This window comes from Zalophus californianus, chromosome 16, assembly GCF_009762305.2.
Source record: "Zalophus californianus isolate mZalCal1 chromosome 16, mZalCal1.pri.v2, whole genome shotgun sequence".
Classification (NCBI taxonomy): domain Eukaryota; kingdom Metazoa; phylum Chordata; class Mammalia; order Carnivora; family Otariidae; genus Zalophus; species Zalophus californianus.
The window spans coordinates 14,451,474-14,471,431 of record NC_045610.1 but is presented as its reverse complement, the minus strand read 5'-3'; the positions used below and the strand labels follow the sequence as shown (position 1 = coordinate 14,471,431).

At 38.3% G+C, this 19,958-nt stretch overlaps 1 protein-coding gene and 1 pseudogene across 4 annotated transcripts in view; one reads left to right on the top strand and one right to left on the bottom strand.

The window, feature by feature from the left end:
• PAFAH1B1 (platelet activating factor acetylhydrolase 1b regulatory subunit 1) overlaps positions 1-19,958 on the top strand; it is an 82,810-nt gene that overhangs the window by 34,512 nt on the left and 28,340 nt on the right. The window lies entirely within an intron of this gene.
• On the bottom strand, positions 19,011-19,304 carry LOC113939204 (annotated as a pseudogene).

The window sequence follows — 19,958 nt, the reverse complement described above, 5'->3', positions numbered from 1 at the left end:
AAATATGTATGTATAAACATATACAGACACCCTGGTACACATGTATACTAAGGTTTCTCAGTCTTGGCATTATTGACCTTGACATCTTGAGCTAAATAACTCTTTGCTGTGGGATCTGTCCTGTACACTGTCAGTTGTTAGCAACATCCTTGGCCTCTACCCACTAGATGCCACAATAAAAAATGTCTCCAGACATTGCCAACTCTCCTTGGGCGGCGTGGGCGGGGGGGGGTGGAATTCTCCCTGAGTTGAGACCCACTGATATACATATACATGTACACGTACTTATTTTAGAAATCATTAGGCTATCCCGATACTTCTAAATCCAGTCTATTCCCACAAGGTTCCTTCTTGTTTTCCTCCCCACCATCTCTTTCTCCTGCTATGGTTAAGACCTGACTCCCAGCAATATCAACACATTGACTCATTTGCTCAATCCTATAATACTTCCAGAATAGTTTCAGAATTGTTACACTCTTACCACTTCAGAAAACAAAGCTTCCTGGAAAGGGTTTACAATTTGTATTCAGTTTTCCTCCCATCCATTCTTCCCGAGACTGAAAATAAATAATTGAATACTGCGTTTTAAGTTATTTGGATTAGTTTTGTTTCTCTCCCTCTCCTGTGGCTATATTATTTGTTTGAAATTTAGTTGGGTTCATCTGTTCCAGTTTTTCAGTTTTGTGTGTTCTGCATTTCCTCTTCTTTCCCATCCTTGTTAATTTAGTATTTTGAATATGTAGGACATTATCTATACAAAAATGTATACTCAGGAGTATTGCTGTCTCCTGAATCCCTTCTACGAAGTTACTCCCTTCTTGCCCCCTGTAAGAACCAACTTCATTCACTGTTTTATAAAGATAAGAGAGGGGCGCCTGGGTGGCTCAGTCAGTTAAGCATCCAACTCTTGATTTTGGCTCATGTCAGGATCTCAGGGTCATAGGATCGAGGTCTGCATTGCTGGGCTCGCCTCTGCTTAAGATTCTCTCTGGGCACCTGGGTGGCTCAGTTGGTTAAGCGTCTGCCTTCAGCTCAGGTCATGATCCCAGGGTCCTGGGATCTAGTTCCGCATCAGGGTCCCTGCTCCTCGGGGAGCCTGCTTCTGCCTCTGCCTCTGCCTCTTTCTCTCTCTGTCTGTCATGAATAAATAAATAAAATCTTTAAAAAAAAAAAGATTCTCTTCCTCCCCCTCTGCCCCTCCCTCCCTCTATAAAAGAAAAAAAAAATAAGAGAGATACATGTATGTTTTCTTGTTTCTCCTTTTTTTTTTTTTTAAGATTTTATTTATTTATTTGAGATGGAGAGAGAGCACGAGCCGGGGGGGAGGGGCAGAGGGAAAGGGAGAAGCAGGCTTTCCACTGAGCTGGGAGCCCCATGTGGGGCTTGATCCCACGGCCCCTGGATCATGACCTGACTGACTTAGCCACCCAGGCACTCCTTGTTTCTCCTTTCTTAAGTAAAAGGTAGCATATTTTATGTGTTCTTTTGCACTTGGCTTATTTTCCATTAGCAGTATCTCCTGGAACTCACTCCATATCAGTTCATAGAGATCCCCCTTTTTATTCTTTTAACAGCTAGATAGTAGTCTACTGTGTATATACCATGTTTCTTCAACCATTCTCCCATATTTGAACATTTAGGTAGTTTCCACTATTTTGTACCTGTAAATAATACTGTAATTAATAACTCTGCATATGTACTTTTGTGTATATCTGGTTTTTAATCATTCTTGTTCCTAAGTCAGGTCAGATCTTGTAGATGCCTTGTGTGCACCAACTGCAGTCATCCTTATTACCCTCATAACCAAGATTAATATTTAAATATTATGACCCAAAATAGAGCTTTTAATTTTTTTAAAAGGTTTTATTTACTTATTAGAGAGAAAGAGAGCACACGCACAAGCGGGTGGAGGGGCAGAGGGAGAGGGAGAAACAGATTCCATGCCGAGCAGGGAGCCCGACATGGGGCTCAATCCTAGGACCCCACGACCATGACCTGAGCCAAAGTCAGATACCCAGCTCACTGAGCCACCCAGGCGCCCCAAAATAGAGCTTTTAATTTTTTTTTATTGTTGAAGTTTTTTTCTTTTAATTTTTATTGTTATGTTAATCACCATACATTACATCATTAGTTTTTGATGTAGTGTTCCATGATTCATTGTTTGTGTATAACACCTAGTGCTCCACGCAGAATGTGCCCTATTTAATACCCATCACCAGGCTAACCCATCCCCCCCCACCCCCCCTCTAGAACCCTCAGTTTGTTTTTCAGAGTCCATTGTCTCTCATGGTTTGTCTCCCACTCCCAATTTCCCCCCCTTCATTCTTCCCCTCCTGCTATCTTCTTTTTTTTTTTCTTAACATATATTGCATTATTTGTTTCAGAGGTACAGATCTGTGATTCAGCAGTCTTGCACAATTCACAGCACTCACCATAGCACACACCCTCCCCACTGTCTATCACCCAGCCACCCCATCCCTCCCACCCCACCCCACTCCAGCAACCCTCAGTTTGTTTCCTGAGATTAAGAATTCCTCATATCAGTGAGGTCATATGATACATGTCTTTCTCTGATTGACTTACTTCACTCAGCATAACACCCTCCCGTTCCATCCATGTCATTGCAAATGGTAAGATCTCATTCCTTTTGATGCCTGCATAATATTCCATTGTGTATATATACCACATCTTCTTCATCCATTCATCTGTCGATGCACATCTTGGCTCTTTCCAGTTTGACTATCGTGGACTAGAGCTTTTAATTTGAGTAAAAATCGGTTGAGAGAACCTAATTTAGGTGGCTAAATTTGTAGGGAATTTTAGGTAAGAATTGACTTAAAAGTGCTCATTAAGCAAAGAAAATTGGTCTTACATCTAAATGTAAACCTGGGGAATAGAAAAATCTTGGAGTTTTTAGTAAGGAGATAAAATAATGGTGTTTGCCTTTTCTCCCATTTTTGAAAATAATATGAATATGTATTTACTGAGGTAGAAACAAATGTGTATGTACCTCTTAGAAGTAAGATACATTTTGGCACTTCAGTTTGCCTTTGTAACATTTTAACATTTCTAATAGGCCGGAAAGCAATTAGCTTGTAAAATACTTTGAGGTATTTTTGGGGTTGAAATGAAATGAATTTTGACAAACTGGGAAACTCATCCTGCCTCTATTACTAGTCATGAAACTGGTAATTTTAATTTCTCCCATCCTCAATTTACCTGTAAAATAAAGATATGTCATATCCATATAAATGAATTTGTTATTATTCAATATTTGTATGCCACAGAATAGTAAAAACAAAGAAGGCAGGTAATATACATTTGCTGAGCTGAATCATACTTAGTAGTACTGCTCAAATGATCAGTTTCCAGTATAAGTTCACTATTCAAAAACACAATTCTATTACCAAAATTAATATATGTCAAAATGTAAACATTACCCCTCCTCAGTTTGTCAGTCCCATTTTCCAGTGGTGGCCACTGTTGCCTTTATATTATAATCTTTTCACATATTTTCATGTATTTACAAAAATTTCATGAACATCTTTTTTCCTTCAGATTTGTAAAATAGAATTGTGTTTTACAACTGTTTTTAATAATTTTTTGTCAGTCTTTCTGTGAATTTGGAAATGGTATTGTCTGTTAGTTCATCTCAGAGTTACTTTTTGTTTAAGATTGATTGATTTGAGAGAGGATGCATGTGTGTGGGGTGGGAGGGTGTTGCAGAGGGAGAGGGAGAAGGGAGAGAAGCAGACTCCACTGAGCGTGGAGCTGGACACAGGGCTCGATCTTATGACCTGAGCAGAAATCAAAAGTCGGACGCTCAACCCACTGAGCCACCCAGGTGCCCCATCTCGTAGTTACTTTTAGTGACATAAGCTTCACCTCTATTTCTGTATCAAATTTTTACCTGTTGATCCTGCTCCATGAAAGATGAAGAAAGTCTGGGTTTTTTTTAGGTTGTCCTGATTGATAACATTTGCACTTTATTTGATTTGTTGCTCACCCCTAATTCTTTGTTCCACAACTTTCTCATTCTTGTGTTCCTTTTTTGGTTAACAGCTGTATTGTAGTGTCAGTGACATACAAAGAACTGTACATATTTAATGTGTACAATTTGATGAGTTTGGAACATTCTTCTTTTTGATTACTCTGTTAGTTTGGTGGATTTTGTCATATCTTTTTCAGGATGGGCTCCTAAATGGACCTCCATGAGTCTTTACATGTTAGGGATTAATTTTTTTCTTGCTTCCATAAATGAACGATTCTTAGGTTACACATTTTTCCCACTCAGAGTTAGATATTAAGGAAAAAATTACCATGTATAAGACTGCAAAGAAAAATCTCAAATTCCAAAAATGCAGAAATCACATAGGCCTCATTTGCTGACCATAATGCAATAAAATAAAAATTAATAGCAAAAGGAGAGCTAAGAGAAACCTATCCATGTAGATATTTAAAAATGTACTTCTAGGGGCGCCTGGGTGGCTCAGTCAGTTAAGCATCTGCCTTTGACTTGGGTCATGATCTCAGGGTCCTGGGTTCAAGCCCCACATTGGGCTCGTGCTTAGCGGAGAGCCTGCTTCTCCCTCTCCCTTTTCCCCTCCCCTACTTGTTCTCTCTCTCTCTCTCTCCCCCCCTTTTAAATAAATAAATAAAACCTTCAAAAAATAATAAAAAATAAAAATGTACTTATAAATGTTTTGGGGCGCCTGGGTGGCTCAGATGGTTAAGCGTCTGCCTTCGGCTCAGGTCATGATCCCAGAGTCCTGGGATCAAGTCCCGCATCAGGCTCCCTGCTCTGCGGGGAGCCTGCTTCTCCCTCTCCCTCTGCCTCTGCCTCTCTCTCTCTCTCTGACTCTCATGAATAAATAAATAAAACATTTAAAAAAAATGTTTTGGAGTTAAGAGAACAAAATGAAATGTAGGAAATTAAGAAATCAATAATAATGAGGTGTTACTCATAATAAAAACCAATGTAGCACACAGAAAATTAGATGGTCTAATGAGTCTTAAAAAACTAAAGGTCAGAAATGAACTACAGGTTCAATTCAAGAATAAGAACAACAGGAGCGCCTGGGTGGCTCAGTCAGTTAAGTGACCAATTCTTGATTTCAGCTCAGGTCATGATCACAGGTTTGTGAGATTGAGCCCCACTTCTTTGGACTCCACGCTCAGCAGGGAGTCTGCTGGAAATTCTTTCTCTTTCTCCTTCTGCCCCTCCCCCACTTATACTTGCTTGCTCTCTCTTTCTCAGATAAATAAATCTTTTTTAAAAAAAGAATAAGGACAATGAAATAAGCCCAAAGGAAGCAGAGGGAAAGAATTAATATTTTTTTAAAAAGCAGAAATTAATAAAATAGAAAATATAACCTGGTAAACTTGATTAGCAAAATTAAAAAGTGGCTTTTAAGAAAGACCATAAAACTGATGAATAAAGAGAAAAGACACAAATGAACAATATAGTAATGAGAAAGGCAACATAAAATGAACTCAGAGGTGATTTTCAAAATTTTGAAAATGTTCTATTAAATTTGAAAATCTGAATTACCAGGGTGATTTTCTAGGAAAATATATGTGATAAAATTCGTTCAGGAAGTAGAAAACTTAAATAGGTTCCTCTATAGGTAACTATAGAGGAAATTGTAAATACAGTTAGAGACATCAAGTCCAGACGGTTTCTAAGGACCAGTAACTTTCCAGATTATATTGTCTTCCACAACATAGAAAAAGGTGGAAAACTAAGAGTTCATTTTATGAGGCTAGAATAGCCCCGTTAGTAGCACTAAGCAAGGGGAAAATAATAAAATTACAAGCTAATTTTTTATATGAATTCAAATAATAAAAGATACTAAATAACAATTGAATGTAGTAGCATATGAAAAAAGTTCATTATGGCCAAGTATTATATACCCAAGAACACAAGAGTTTTCCAGCATTGAGAAACCTATTAATGCAGTTACTGTATCAATAATAGAAGAAAAATATTATCAGTCCAAAAGATACAGAAATATTTTTAATACCCACTTTGATTGTTAATTTTGTTTGTTTGCTTATGTAGGCTCCATACTGTGTGTGAAGCATCCCTGAGATGAAAACTTGAGCTGAGGGCGCCTGGGTGGCTCAGATGGTTAAGCGTCTGCCTTCGGCTCAGGTCATGATCCCAGAGTCCTGGGATCGAGTCCCACATTGGGCTCCCTGCTCCTTGGGAGCCTGCTTCTTCCTCTGCCTCTCTCTCTCTCTCTCTCTCTCTCTCTCCGTCTCTCATGAATAAATAAATAAATAAAATCTTTAAAAAAAAAAAAAAACTTGAGTTGAGATCAAGAGTTGGATGCTTAACTGACTGAGCCACTCAGGCACCCCAGGATTGGGTTGCCTGGCTGGCTCAGTAGGGCATGTGACTCTTGATCTCAGGATTCTAAGTTCAAGCCCCACATTGGGTATAGAGATTACTTAAAAATAAAATCTTTTTAAAAAAACTTAAAAAATGGGGAAGAGTATATTTTCTTAACTTGATTAAGGCTCTCTGCCTGAAATTTACAGCAAATGTTGGAGGTATTAAGTACATTCCCAAGAAAGTCAAGAACAAGTTCAGAGTTCCCATGTTTCTACTACCATTTAACTTAGATTTGACATTCTAACCAATGCAATAAGACAACAAAAAGAACTATAGATAGAACTACTAGAAAGGAAGAAAGCAAACTTATTTGTAGGTGCTAGTATCTGTATAGAAAATCAGAGAGGGCCTGGGTGGCTCGGCTCAGGTCATGATCCCGGGGTCCTGGGATTGAGCCCTGCATCAGGCACCCTGCTCAGCAGGAGTCTGTTTCTCCCTCTCACCTCTGCCCTCCGACCCCCACCGCTCATGCTCTCTCTCTCTCTCTCTCTCAAATAAATAAATAAAATCTTAAGAAAGTGAATCAACAGTTAGAATTACTGGGTTTAGATGGACTCTGAAAAACAAACTGAGGGTTCTAGAGGGGAGGGGGTTGGGGTGGGTTAGCCTGGTGATGGGTATTAAAGAGGGCATGTTCTGCATGGAGCACTGGGTGTTATGCACAAACAATCATGGAACACTACATCCAAAACTAATGATGTAATGTATGGTGATTAACATAACAATAAAAAATTTAAAAAAAAGAATTGCTGGGTTTAGTATATTGTCCATAAATAAGATGGCATACAAGAATAAATTGTTTTTGTTACTGGGTAATGTTACAGAAAAGATTTTTTTGCCCTATTTCTGGTGGGAAAAAACTGAATAATGGAAAAATGTCAGAGTTCCCAAATTATTAATAAAATTAAATACAACCCCAGTTAAAATCCAAGCAGAATTTTTCATGAATTTGACCAGCTTGATTCTGAAATTCTTCTGGAACAGGAAAATACTGAAAAATAGTTAAGAAAAAATTTTAAAGGATCAGTGAGAAAGGAACTAATTGTACCAGATATCCAAACATTGCTGTAATGGTAGTAAGTAAATTATTTTTGGAATAGGCACATAGGTTAGGGGAACAAATAAAATTCAGAGACAGGCTCATTTTATCTATGGAAATTTAGCGTATGTTATCATATGGCATTTTACAGCAGTAAGAAAAAGATATACTATTCAAATAGTATCAGTATCATAGGTTGCACTAAATAAAATAAATTTGGATTCAAATGTAGTAAAATTCCAAATGTTAAGCACATAGAAAGTAACAATGTCAAAGTAGTAGAAAAAAATACAGCCTTTGGTAGGAAAGGACTTTCCACAGATTCCAAACATGACAACCAAAAGAAAAATGGATACGTGTGACTATATCAAAATATAAAATTTGGTATGAAGAAAGACTTGAAACAATATATAAGTGACCCAGCTGGGAAGAATGCTTGCAACACATGTAACAAAGGAATGGCATCTAGAATATATAAAGAAATCATAACAATTATCACAGTCAGTAGAAAAATGAGATAAAGATAGTACTAAGGCCATTCACAAAACAAATTTTAAAATTGGCCAGTAAACATGTGTAAACAAAACGACACAGTTTGTTCTCCAAGCAGTTGAACAAAATGAAAAAATTCCGATGATGGGTAGCTTTCGGTAGCAAGGATGTGGGGAAATCGGTTCTTTCAGACACTGGTGGTGGGAGTATATACATTGTTAAAATTTCTTTAAAGGTCAGTTTTGACAATATCTTTTAAAATATGTCCTTTGATTTAACAGTTTTATTTATAAGGAGCTTTTTTAGCACATGTGCAGGTATTTTTCTAGGGAATAGCTATGTAAAAGGATGTTTTTTGCGTTGTTTGTGGTAGGAAACTGCTAACAACCTAAAATGTTGATCTGTAAGCGTATGTGAAATATGGTACATCCAGGAGCACCTGGGTGGCTCAGTCAGTTAGGCATCTGCCTTCTTCGGCTCAAATCGTGATCTTGGGGTCCTGGGATTGAGCCCCGTATTGGGCTACATGCTCAGCAGGGAATCTGCTTCTCCCTCTTCTTCCTCTCCTTATGTGATCTCTCACTCTTGCTCTCTCTCAGATGAATAAATGAAATCTTTAAAAAAAAAAAACATATATGGTACATCCAATCTGGGATACTGTATAGCAGCTTAGAAATGTCGTATATCCATGTTTATCTACAAGCAGAGAGCTTTAAAATCTATTGTTGAGTGAAATAGCTTGCTAAATAAGATGTTATGATGCATTTATATTAAACATCCCCTCAAACACACACACCCAACTACATATGTTTCTTCCGTGCCTCTGTATGTGTAGGTGCACAGATGAAGGCCTGAGATACACACTAAACTGTGAACAGTGGTTGCCTCTGAAGAGAAGAGTAAGATTTGGAGAGAGTGGAGCAAAGATTTGTGACAGTATTGTTTGAATATTTTACAAGGCAAATATACTTCTTATTTTTTGTGTAATAAGAGTAAAATTTATTGAATTCTCTTTTAAACAAAGGAAGTATAGATAACAAGTTGCAATGGAGATGTTGTAGGTCAGCCTGGTATTTCTCCTTACTTTTCTGCCTGTGTATCCATAGTGTGTTTTTTCTCCTATCTTCATATTCACCAAGCTAGATTTTATTTTAGGAACGTTCTCTTTTTTTTTTTTTTTTGTTTAAAGATTTTATTTATCAGGGCACCTGGGTGGCTCAGTCACTGAGCGTCTGCGTTCGGCTCGGGTCATGATCCCAGGGTCCTGGGATCGAGCCCCGCATCGGGCTCCCCGCTCGGCGGGAATCCTGCTTCTCCTTCTCACACTCCCCCTGCTTGTGTTCCCTCTCTTGCTGTCTCTGTCTGTCAAATAAATAAATAAAAAATCTTTAAAAAATAAAAATTAAAAATAAAGATTTTATTTATTTATTTATTTATTTAGTTTTATGTTACCACAGATTTCTTTGAGAATATAGAGTTATCTAATTTTCCCCTTCTTGGGGTTATTCCTCTCTAAAGCATGCTTTCCTCTATTTTATTTGCTTTATTACTTTTCCCCTTCTCTTTTTTTCTTTCTTTCTTTCTTTCTTTCCTTCTTTCTTTTTCTTTCTTTCTTTTTCTTTCTTTCTTTCTTTCTTTCTTTCTTTCTTTTCTTTTTTTTCTTTTCTTTCTTTTCTTTCTTTTCTTTTCTTTTCTTTCTTTTCTTTTCTTTTCTTTTCTTTTCTTTTCTTTTCTTTTCTTTTCTTTTCTTTTCTTTTTTCTTTTTTTTTAAAGATTTTAAGTAATCTCTACACCCAGTGTGGAGCTTGCCTTTACAACCCTGAGATCAATTGTTGCATGCTCTACTGACTGAGTCAGCCAGGCGTACTTTTCCCCTTCTCTTAAGAAAATATTCATAGGTTCTGTGTTGCATCCTTCCTTCTTCTTAGCCATCTTTGAGGATAGTTCTGTTTGTGGGAAAAAATGAGATAGCTTGAAATTAAGTGTGCTGTCTTAGAACACCTTTCTGTCATCTTATTATAGTCCTTTGCCCGGGAGGCATGTTGTCTCTCGACTTCCCAGATCCTCTTCAGGTGAGCTGGCAACTTTCCTAAAAGTGATCTGAAACCCTTTTTAGATAATTTATTGTTTATCTCTGTTAGCTAATTCTGGCCAACACATTAAAGCTAATATTCTTTACCCTACTCTTCAATTCTGCTTTACCTATATATAGCTTCACTGCCCTAAAAATCCCCAGTGCTCCACCTATTTGTCCATCCCTTGGCAACCACTGATCTTTTTACCATCTCCGTAATTTCCACCTGCAGAAAGTTGGACTCATATGGTATATAGCCTTTTCAGAATAACTTCTTTGATTTGGCTATATGCATTTAAGGTTCCTCCATGTCTTTTCATGACTATAATGTATTTTTAAGCTGTATTTTGCTTTTAAAAACTAACTTCTGCTATTAATTGAGGTGTTCAAGTTACTCCTGTGCATATATGAATATTATATATATATTTAGCATTGATTAGAAAGTTGTTCTGCCCTGGTCTTTAAAAAAAAGTAAAGATCTGCCCTTACCTGTACATGTAAAATTGTACATGAGAATACACTACAGTTACACATGTTCATGGAGTTGAGTTAGATGCCACACAAGGTTCGCACAGGTGCACATTGTCATCATGTTGGAAATAGTTGTGAAGACAAGTTGTAGGCACAACAAATAGAATCATGGCAGTATCCTATTACTGGTAGTTTTAGGGTTTAAAGTTCTGAACACTTCTTGTCTGGCTTTAGGATCTATAATAGGAATGAGAGCAATGTTTAGATCTTATTAGTGGTTCAGTTTTCAAATAGGCATTCCCATTCCTTTTAAAATCTTTTGGTTCAGTTTAAAGAATACTCTGATACTGCATTTGAGCTGTTTAAATCCAGTTACTGTTTGTACTGCTCATCTGTGTGAATTAGAATTTTCTTCATATCGGGCAATGAAAGCAAAATAATGAATTTGATGCTGGGGCTGAAATAAGACTGTGTCTGTAATCCATATCCTCTCAATTTCAGGTTTTTATATTCACAAAAATAGCTGTATATTTTCATTGACTTTAAAGTAAATATAGTTGACCCTTGAACAATGTGGGGGTTTGGATTCCCACCCTTTGCTTAGTTGAAAATCAACATGTAACTTTTGACTCTTCCCAAAACCTAACTACTGTTGAACAGCAGCCTTACTGATAACATAAAGAGTTGACTAACACGTATTTTGTATGTTTTGTGTATTAAATACTGTATTCTAACAATAAAGTAAGCTAGAGAGAGGAAAATATTATTAAGAAATTTATAAGCTGGGGGGGGTGCGCCTGGGTGGCTCAGTCAGTTGGGTGTCTGACTTGTGATTTCTGCTCAGGTCATGATCTCTCAGGGTTGTGAAATCCAGCCCTGAGTCAGGCTCTGTGCTGAGTGGGAGCCTGCTTGGGATTCCCTCTCTCCCTCTGCCCTGCTCGTGAGCTCTTTCTCTCTCAAAAAACAAAAAAGAGGGTCACCTCTTTTTTGAGGTGGCTCAGTCATTAAGCATCTGCCTTTGGCTCAGGTCGTGACCCCGGGGTCCTGGGATTGAGTCACGCATTATCGGGCTTCCTGCTCAGCGGGAAGCCTGCTTCTCCCTCTCCCACTCCCCCTGCTTGTGTTCCCTCTCTTGCTGTGTCTCTCTCTATCAAATACATAAATAAAATCTTTAAAAAAAAGAAAAAAGAAAAAAAATCATAAGGAAGAGAAAATTTATTTATAGGACTGTACCGTATATATTGGGGAAAAACTCCCACAATATAAATAGACTCACACAGTTCAAAACCCCCTGTTTTTTAGAGGGTTAACTGTATATTTAAATATAAGCTTCTTAATATATTGCTTTTATCTAGCTTATGCTTTGAGATTCTGCTGCTTTTTAAACTTTAAAAAGTTGACAATCGTGGAGCCTATAACCATATTGCCTATATTATCACATCCCATACAATGATCACTAAAATTTCTAATTATTGCCTTGCAATAAAATATTGTAAGGGGCCTTCTGAGTCTTCAAAGGGAGATTTAAGTATTCCATTTGTTATATTTAATCTTTTTATTTTTTTATTTTATTTTTTTAAAGATTTTATTTATTAGAGAGAAAGAGACAGAGCACAAGCAGGGGGAAAGGAGAGGGAGAGGGAGAAGCAGACTCCCTGCTGAGCTGGGAGCCCAATGTGGGGCTCCACCCAGGACCCAGAGATCATGACCCGAGCCAAAGGCAGATGCTTAACCACCTGAGCCACCCAGGTACCCCATAATCTTTTAATTTTTTGAGTAGTTTTTTTTCTTAAGATTTTATTTATTTAATTATTTATTTATTTATTTGAAACAGAGAGAGTGCAAGTGGGGGAAGGAAGAGGGACAAGCACCCTCCCCACACAGGGCTCAATCCCACCACCCTGAGGTCATGACCTGAGTCAAAATCAGGAGTCGGACACTTAACGAACTGGGTCATGCAGGCGCCCCATTCTTTTTATTTTTTGAAAATTGATTTTTAATTGAAATATTTCATTCAGTAGAATGTGTCATATTCTGATCATTCCAGATAACAAGTAATGCCACCCTATACTGTAGGAGTACTGGTATTTTTTCCTGTTGTTCATGTTAGATTTGTCAAAACAATAAACCAGTAAACCAAAACACATACTTCATTTGTGGGTTTGAACCAAAAATTATGAAATTGTTGATTGTTTCAAAAAGTATATTTCAGCATTTGTTAACAAGAATGAAGTGTAAGCATCTCTAAAGAGATAAGCAAGGGGAGCCAGGGTGGCTTGGTTTTTGACTCAGGTCAGGATCTCGTGGTTGTAGGATCAAGTTCCGTGTTGGGCTCTTCGCTCAGCCCAGAGTCTGCTTCAGATTCTTGCTCGCTCTCTCAAATAAATAAATAAAATCTTAAAAAAAAAAACAAAAAACAAGATATGGTCATCAAGACCAAAATTGTTGACTTTCTGTAGAACTCATACAAAGCCCCTTTATTGTGCTTATATATCACATTTTATTTCACTGAAAGATTTGATCTTACTCTATTGTATTAGAAGAAGAAACATTGTAGGAGAGAAAGACAGTGCCACAAATAACAATAAGTTGAGAATGTTATATACTGAGTAGCTCCTATTTCCTGTGTGAGGTTGGAGGTCAACCCAAGGCTGGAATACAACCAGATATTTGAGAATTGAGGCAAGGGGACAAGGGACAAGTAAATGATTGATCAGGCAGCGGTGGAATGACAACCATATGTTAGGACTTGACCCATTGTAGATTATTGACTATCCTCCAGTTCGTTGCAGGGTAAAAACTATGATCCATCAACAAATGAAAGCTATATTTAGTGATGATGCAATTTATGATGACCTGATTTTAAGGGATCTTCACTTTTATTCTTTAGGGCTTGACTTATTATATGATGGTCTTCCTTTGGTTTCCCTTCCATCTAATCTGCCACTATACTTCTGATAAATAGGTCTTTTTAAAATATCACTTTCATTAAACTGGCTTTTCTTGCCTTGCATGTCCTTCATATTCTGCTTCTGTCCTGTCTTTTCAGCCATTTCTCTCATTATCTTAATCTCATTTCAGTATTTATATCTATTAGATGGGATTGCTTTTGAAACCATTTGAAATAATAGTAGTGATTATAGGCATCCTTGTTCTTGTTCTTGGCTTTAGTGCAAATATTTGTAGTGCTTTGCCATTAAGTATTCAATTTTTGGTTGAAGGTTTGAGATTTATTTATTTTTTATTTAGGGACAGAAGGAGGGGGCAGAGGGAGAGGGAGAGAGTGAATCTTAAGCAGGCTCCACGCCCCAGTGTGGAGCCTGATGCAGGGCTCCGATATCATGATCTGAGCCAAAATCAAGAGTCGGAGGCTTAACTGACTGAGCCATCCAGGCACCCCTGAGAGATATCTTTTTAAAAACTATTAATGAAGAGGGGTGCCTGGGTGGTTCAGTCGTTAAGCGTCTGCCTTCGGCTCAGGTCATGATTCCAGGTCTTGGGATTGAACCCCACATCGGGCTCCCTGGTCAGCAGGAAGCCTGCTGCTCCCTCTCCTGCTCCCTCTACTTGTGTTCCCTCTCTCACTGTGTCTCTTTCTGTCAAATAAATAAATAAAATCTTTAAAAAATATATTAATGAAGAGGTACCTTTCTTTAATGTTATGAAGACCTTTCCATTGTTAAGGAATGTTTTAAAGTCAAGAATGTTGAGGGGTGCCTGGGTGGCACAGAAGCTAAGTGCCAGACTTGTTTTTGGCTGGGGGCTGTGACCTTGGTGTCATGGGATCGAGTCCCATGTCCAGCTTCTCACTCAGCACAGAGTCTGCTAAGGTTTCTCTCTCTCTCTTCCCCTCTGCCCCCCGCACTCTCTCTCTCTCAAATAAATAAATCAATCTCTTAAAAAAAAAAATCAAAGAATGTTGAATGATTTGATTAAATATACATTGAGATCTTCATTGTGTACCATTCTCATTCCCTTTCCCCACCTCCTTATAATGCCTGCTATTTCTTTTTCCTTTAAGGCTCAGCTCACATCTTGCCTTTTTTTAAAAAATTCTTCCATTTACTCTTGTTTCTCTCTTTTTTTAATTAGGTGTCACATATTTTGGTAACTTTGGTTTTATTCCTTAGATAGATTTATAAACTCCTGGAAGACAAGGGACCATAACCTAATCCTCTTTTATATTCCCTAGTGTGAAGCTGGGAATATAACAGACACTCATCCCTTTTGCTTTACATTTTAAAAATGTAAATGTTTCAAACTTCCCAATATATGACAGCTCAGTATTGTTTATCCCTATTGTACAACCTGACTTTCTTTTCCTTTTTTTTTTAAGATTTTATTTATTTATTTGACAAATAGAAACATAGGGAATACAAGCAGGGATAGTGGGAGAGGGAGAAGCAGACTCCCCACCAAGCAGGGATCCTGATGCGGGGCTCGATCCCAGGACCCTGGGACCGTGACCTGAACCGGAGGCAGACACTTAACAACTGAGCCACCCAAGCACCCCAACAACCTGACTTTATGGGTTTCTTAAGTATGCAAAATAATTTTTTTTAAGTTTTTTTTTTTTTTTGAGAGAATGAAAGACAGCACGAGAGGGAAGAGGGTCAGAGGGAGAGGCAGACTCCCCACTGAGCAGGGAGCCCGCTGTGGGACTCGATACCGGGACTCCAGGATCATGACCTGAGCCGAAGGCAGTCACTTAACCAACTGAGCCACCCAGGCACCCTGCAAAATAATTTCTTACAGAAATATATTCTAAGTGGCTCTCACAGTTAAAATAAATATCTTTAAAAATTACTGTAGACTTTATATTAAAGTTAGAGGAAAAGGGAGAAAATGTTTTGGAAGTTGTGCTGAGGAACTGAGGCAAAATCTCCCATCTGTTTGTTGACATCACTGATTTCTGATTATAGTAGGCTATGCAACTTTTTAAATGTCAGTCAGTAATATATGTATCATTAATTTGAAAAAGCATAATCAGAAGTATAGCCTAGTTAGTGTGAAATCATGTCATAATCATACCTTCATTTACCTTAGTTTTCAGTAAGATTCTTTTTCTTAACAGGTTAAAAGAGTATAAAAAAGAAAACATAAGGGAGATCAAAACTGATCTGTTCAATAGTGACTTCTGGGGGTGCCTGAGTGGCTCAGTCGGTTAAGCGCCTGCCTTCGGCTCAGGTCATGATCCCAGGGTCCTGGGATCGAGCCCCGCATTGGGCTCCCTGCTCAGTGGGGAGCCTGCTTCTCACTCTCCCTCCATCGCCACTCTCTCTCTCTGTCAAATAAAATCTTTAAAGAAAAAAAAATAGTGACTTCTGCTTTGTGGTTCCATAACTCAAAAAGTTTTATCTAAATATGAGAATGAACAGTAATGCATATTTTTGTGTTTATTTTTGTTTTGCTTTAAAAAAAAAAAGTCCAACATAGTATACTTATTTAGTAGATAGTTTTGTTGCTCCTATGTGTGGAGAAGGAGGGGTGGATGTTACCTCAGACCCAGAGCTCTGCTGAAGAGCAGTGGTAACTAACAGGCCAGTATACCAGATATATATTCTTTTGCTTAATGGTGAAGATGAGGGTCCACTCATACTCACCCTAATTTCATTTTCTTTTACTTCATCACTGCCAAGATAAGGTTTCATTGTGACCTCTTGCTGTGCTCATACTTATCCCAAGACTAGTAGTTGTTGAATCCTGATCTACCCTTACGAAGTAGGTACATCTTTTCAAGTGTGATAGTGAAGGATGATCATCGTAACCCTTTGTCAGGGCACATGTGGTTGGAGAGGTATAAGACCTGTGACCAATGGGCAGTTGTAGCATATTTAAGAAGTCATGTTACCTGTCTGAAACTTAGTTGATGTCCTATGGCAGCAGCTATGGAATGACCCTCAGTAGTGTCTCTGCTTGAAATGAACTTTATTCATATTTTCCCCCAGTACTATGTAGTTCATCTTGATGTTTGTGTAAAATGGTGTAGCCTAGCTGGTGAGGGTCATCTGGAGCAGGGCACTAAAGGTGACAGTATCCTCCTGGTGCTGTGAACTGGCATGCTTGATCCTGACTGGTTTTCTTTATTACCTTAACAGTGTGCCCTCATAACCCTGCAGACATCCCAGATTTATTGGGCCACTGCAGCCTTTTAGAACAAAGAACATTAACTCCATTGCTTTCCTAATTCCTGAACATGTAAACTCAGCCTTTTCAGTGTTTCTCTTTTAATGGGCTTGGTAAGAAAACATCTTACTCAGTTTGTCAGCTTTTGATTTAACCTTGTTTCTCCTCATATAGACAATGAATTTAAAGTAAAATACTTATAGAATTCACAAAACATTTTTATTCATCCTGAGAGTGCTAGAGTACACAGTTTGAAAAACACTGTTACTGTCACATTGGCTTCAAAAGACCCAAGTTTGATTCCTAGCTCTACCGCTTGCTAGCCAAAAGGCCAGTTAAATTCACTGAGCCTCTGTTCTTATCTGTGAAAAACAGCTTCCACCTCAATCTCCTCTAATGCATGCTCTGGAATTCCTTCTCCTCTGATTTAAATTTGTCGGAGATACTGGGGACCCTGAAGTATTTTGCTTTTATTGTTGGCGCTATCCAGTCTTTTAGAGTTGATACTGTTTAACTATCAGTTCATAGAATTTGTAGTAACTTTTTTTTTAAGATTTTATTTATTTATTTATTTATTTGAAAGAGAGAAAACACAAGCAGGGAGGAGGGGCAGAGGGAGAGGGAGAAGCAGACTCCCTCCTGAACAGGGAGCCTGATGCAGGGCTCGATCACAGGACCCTGGATCATGACCTGAGCTGAAGGCAGACACTTAACCAACTATCTGACTGAGCCACCCAGGCACCCCACATTTGGAGTAACTTTTAAAAATCTTACCTCCCTTTATAAGGGTTGGTAGTGGTGGGATGTTACAAGTGATATTACAGCTACAAAAATTCTCCTGGGGGATAAAAGAACAATGAAGAGAATGTAGGAAGTCAGCTAAAATGCTTAAAATCTAACCCTGGCATTTTAATAAACTTGGAGTTGTTTAGAAGGCAAACACAGATCTCACTCGTGATAGTTTCAAAGGATAACAGTATTTCCATATGTAAGCCTAAGCTCTGTGTAGCCAATTCTGTTTGTTCATAGATAAAAGTCCTTCATTTCAGTTCGTTCTTTCTATTTTAACCATTTGCTTTGTATATAGGGTTACCAGTTTGGGTCTACTCAGAATGATCTGTTACACTTATGTGTGAATTTTGCTTTGATTCCAGTGATTGGTTGCTTTTTTTCATCTCCTGAGACTTAATAGATTAATTTTTTAAAAATATTTTATTTATTTATTTGACAGAGAGAGAAATAGAGCAGAAACACAAGCAGGGGGAGTGGGAGAGGGAGAGGGAGAAGCAGGCTTCCTGTCAAGCAGGGAGCCTGATGCAGGGATCAATCCCAGGACCCTGGGATCATGACCTGAGCCGAAGGCAGACGCTTAACGGCTAAGCCACCCAGGCACCGCTTAATAGATTAATTTAAGTCATGTGTATGAAGTTTCTTGGAGAGATGATTATAAACTTGTGCCTTGATGTCCACTTGTTTCAAAAGAGATTAAGTCTTCCATTCTTAATAAAACTGATGAAAATCAACTCTAGATTAACAACCAAAATTAGTAGCAAACTCCAGAAGCACAGTTAACTGTTAGATCCAAGAGATTCTTCAGTCTTTACTTACTCTTACTTAAGTGATAGTGGTATACCTTCCCTGGTAGAGGTTCCACATTCACTGGATTCAGCTATCCCTAATGGCATCAGACTCATTTAAACTTAAGTTCTAATTTTTTTTCTGTATTTTTATATATATATCTTGCTCTTTCGTTGTTCTGTGTAGTGATACTATTAATGCCATGTGATACCTCTTTGCAAACTCTCATATATCATAGTGTTAACCAAGCATTTACCCTCATCTAATAAAAAGAGAATCCATTCCTGATATTCTCAAAACTCGCTGCTCTCGCCAACTCCAGTGTTTTACAGTACTCATTTGAAACCTTATTGTGGAATGGAATACTGAGGCCACTTGAAGTTCTGAAACTGCTTGCTAAAGTCGACAGGGACCTTTTAGTGCTTTTTAGACTGACTTTGACCTCTCACGTGTGTTTGTCATTGCTGTCCATCTCCCATTTTTTTGAAGCTTCCTTCTCCATTGCCTTGCTCACATCTCTCTTGATTGTCTTCTCTTTATTTTATTTTTTTTAAGATTTATTTGTTTTAGAGCGAGAGAGCTCATGCGCATGAGTAGGGGGAGAGGGAGACAGACAGGGAGAGAGAATCTCCAGCAGACTCCCTGCTTAGGGCAGAGCCTGGTACAGGCTAGATCTCAGGATCCTGAGATCATGACCTGAGCCAAAACCCAGGAGTCGGACGCATCACTGACTGAGCCACCCAAGTGCCCCTTAGTTCTTTTTTTTTTTTTAACATTGAAGAAATCTTATAAGAGAGTTAAGAATCTTGTTAAGATACTTCCAGGTATTATCTTCAGTGATGCTTTTCTTTATTCTTGGACTCCAGGTAATACTACGCCCCTACAGCTACCACAAATGCTGCAAATCCCCATTTGAATCCTTTTAATAATGCACCAACAAAGGAAACATTGTTTGCAAAGCCACCCATGTATCTCTAAGCTTCGTTGCAGTCCCATGGATCCCTTAGCCCTCGTGCAACCAGCCTCTCCTGGACAGTTGCTAATGGTGTCCTGTCTACCTTCCATTGTTTATGATCTGGAAGTTCCAGTTTACTAGGGCCATGTTCATGCCCATGTCCGTGGGCCATGTCTGACAGCAATCTGACCTCTCACGACACTCAATAGTCAATCCTCCAGCCGGAGCCAAGCAGAAACGGAAGTTGTTCCCTGTCTTAGTTCTTAAGTATTGGTATCTGTCAAGGTTCCATCGGTTACTTTCTGGTCTCTTTTTTTGACCCTCATAATATACCTTCTTCTGAATTGTCTTTCACCACTTACGTGGTTTGAATCACTACTCCCTGATTGCTAATTTTCCCAAATTCTTTTCTTACATCAAGTCTCTCTCTCAAGCCAAGACCTGTATATCTAATTACCTCTCATATCATGTATCTTTACTTAAATATCTTACAGCTATTTCAAGTCAGCAGGTTTAAAACTGAACTCATATTCTACCTCTTTTTCTTCTTGGTACTACAATTCACTAGGAACTTGTGAATTAACTGTGTTCTCCCATCTCTCACATCTAGTCAGTTATCAAAACAAAAGTCTAGTGGTTAAAAGTGTGATTCATTTTTGGCTTCAAGGATTTGGGTGTAGGGATTTTTAAAGAGCAGTATAGGCTTTTATTTTTAATATTTATTTATATATTTTAGAGAGTGTGTGTGCAGGGGCTGGGGATGCAGAGGGAGAGGGAGAGAGAGCCTTAAGCAGACTCTGCACTGAGCACAGAGTCTGATGCAGGG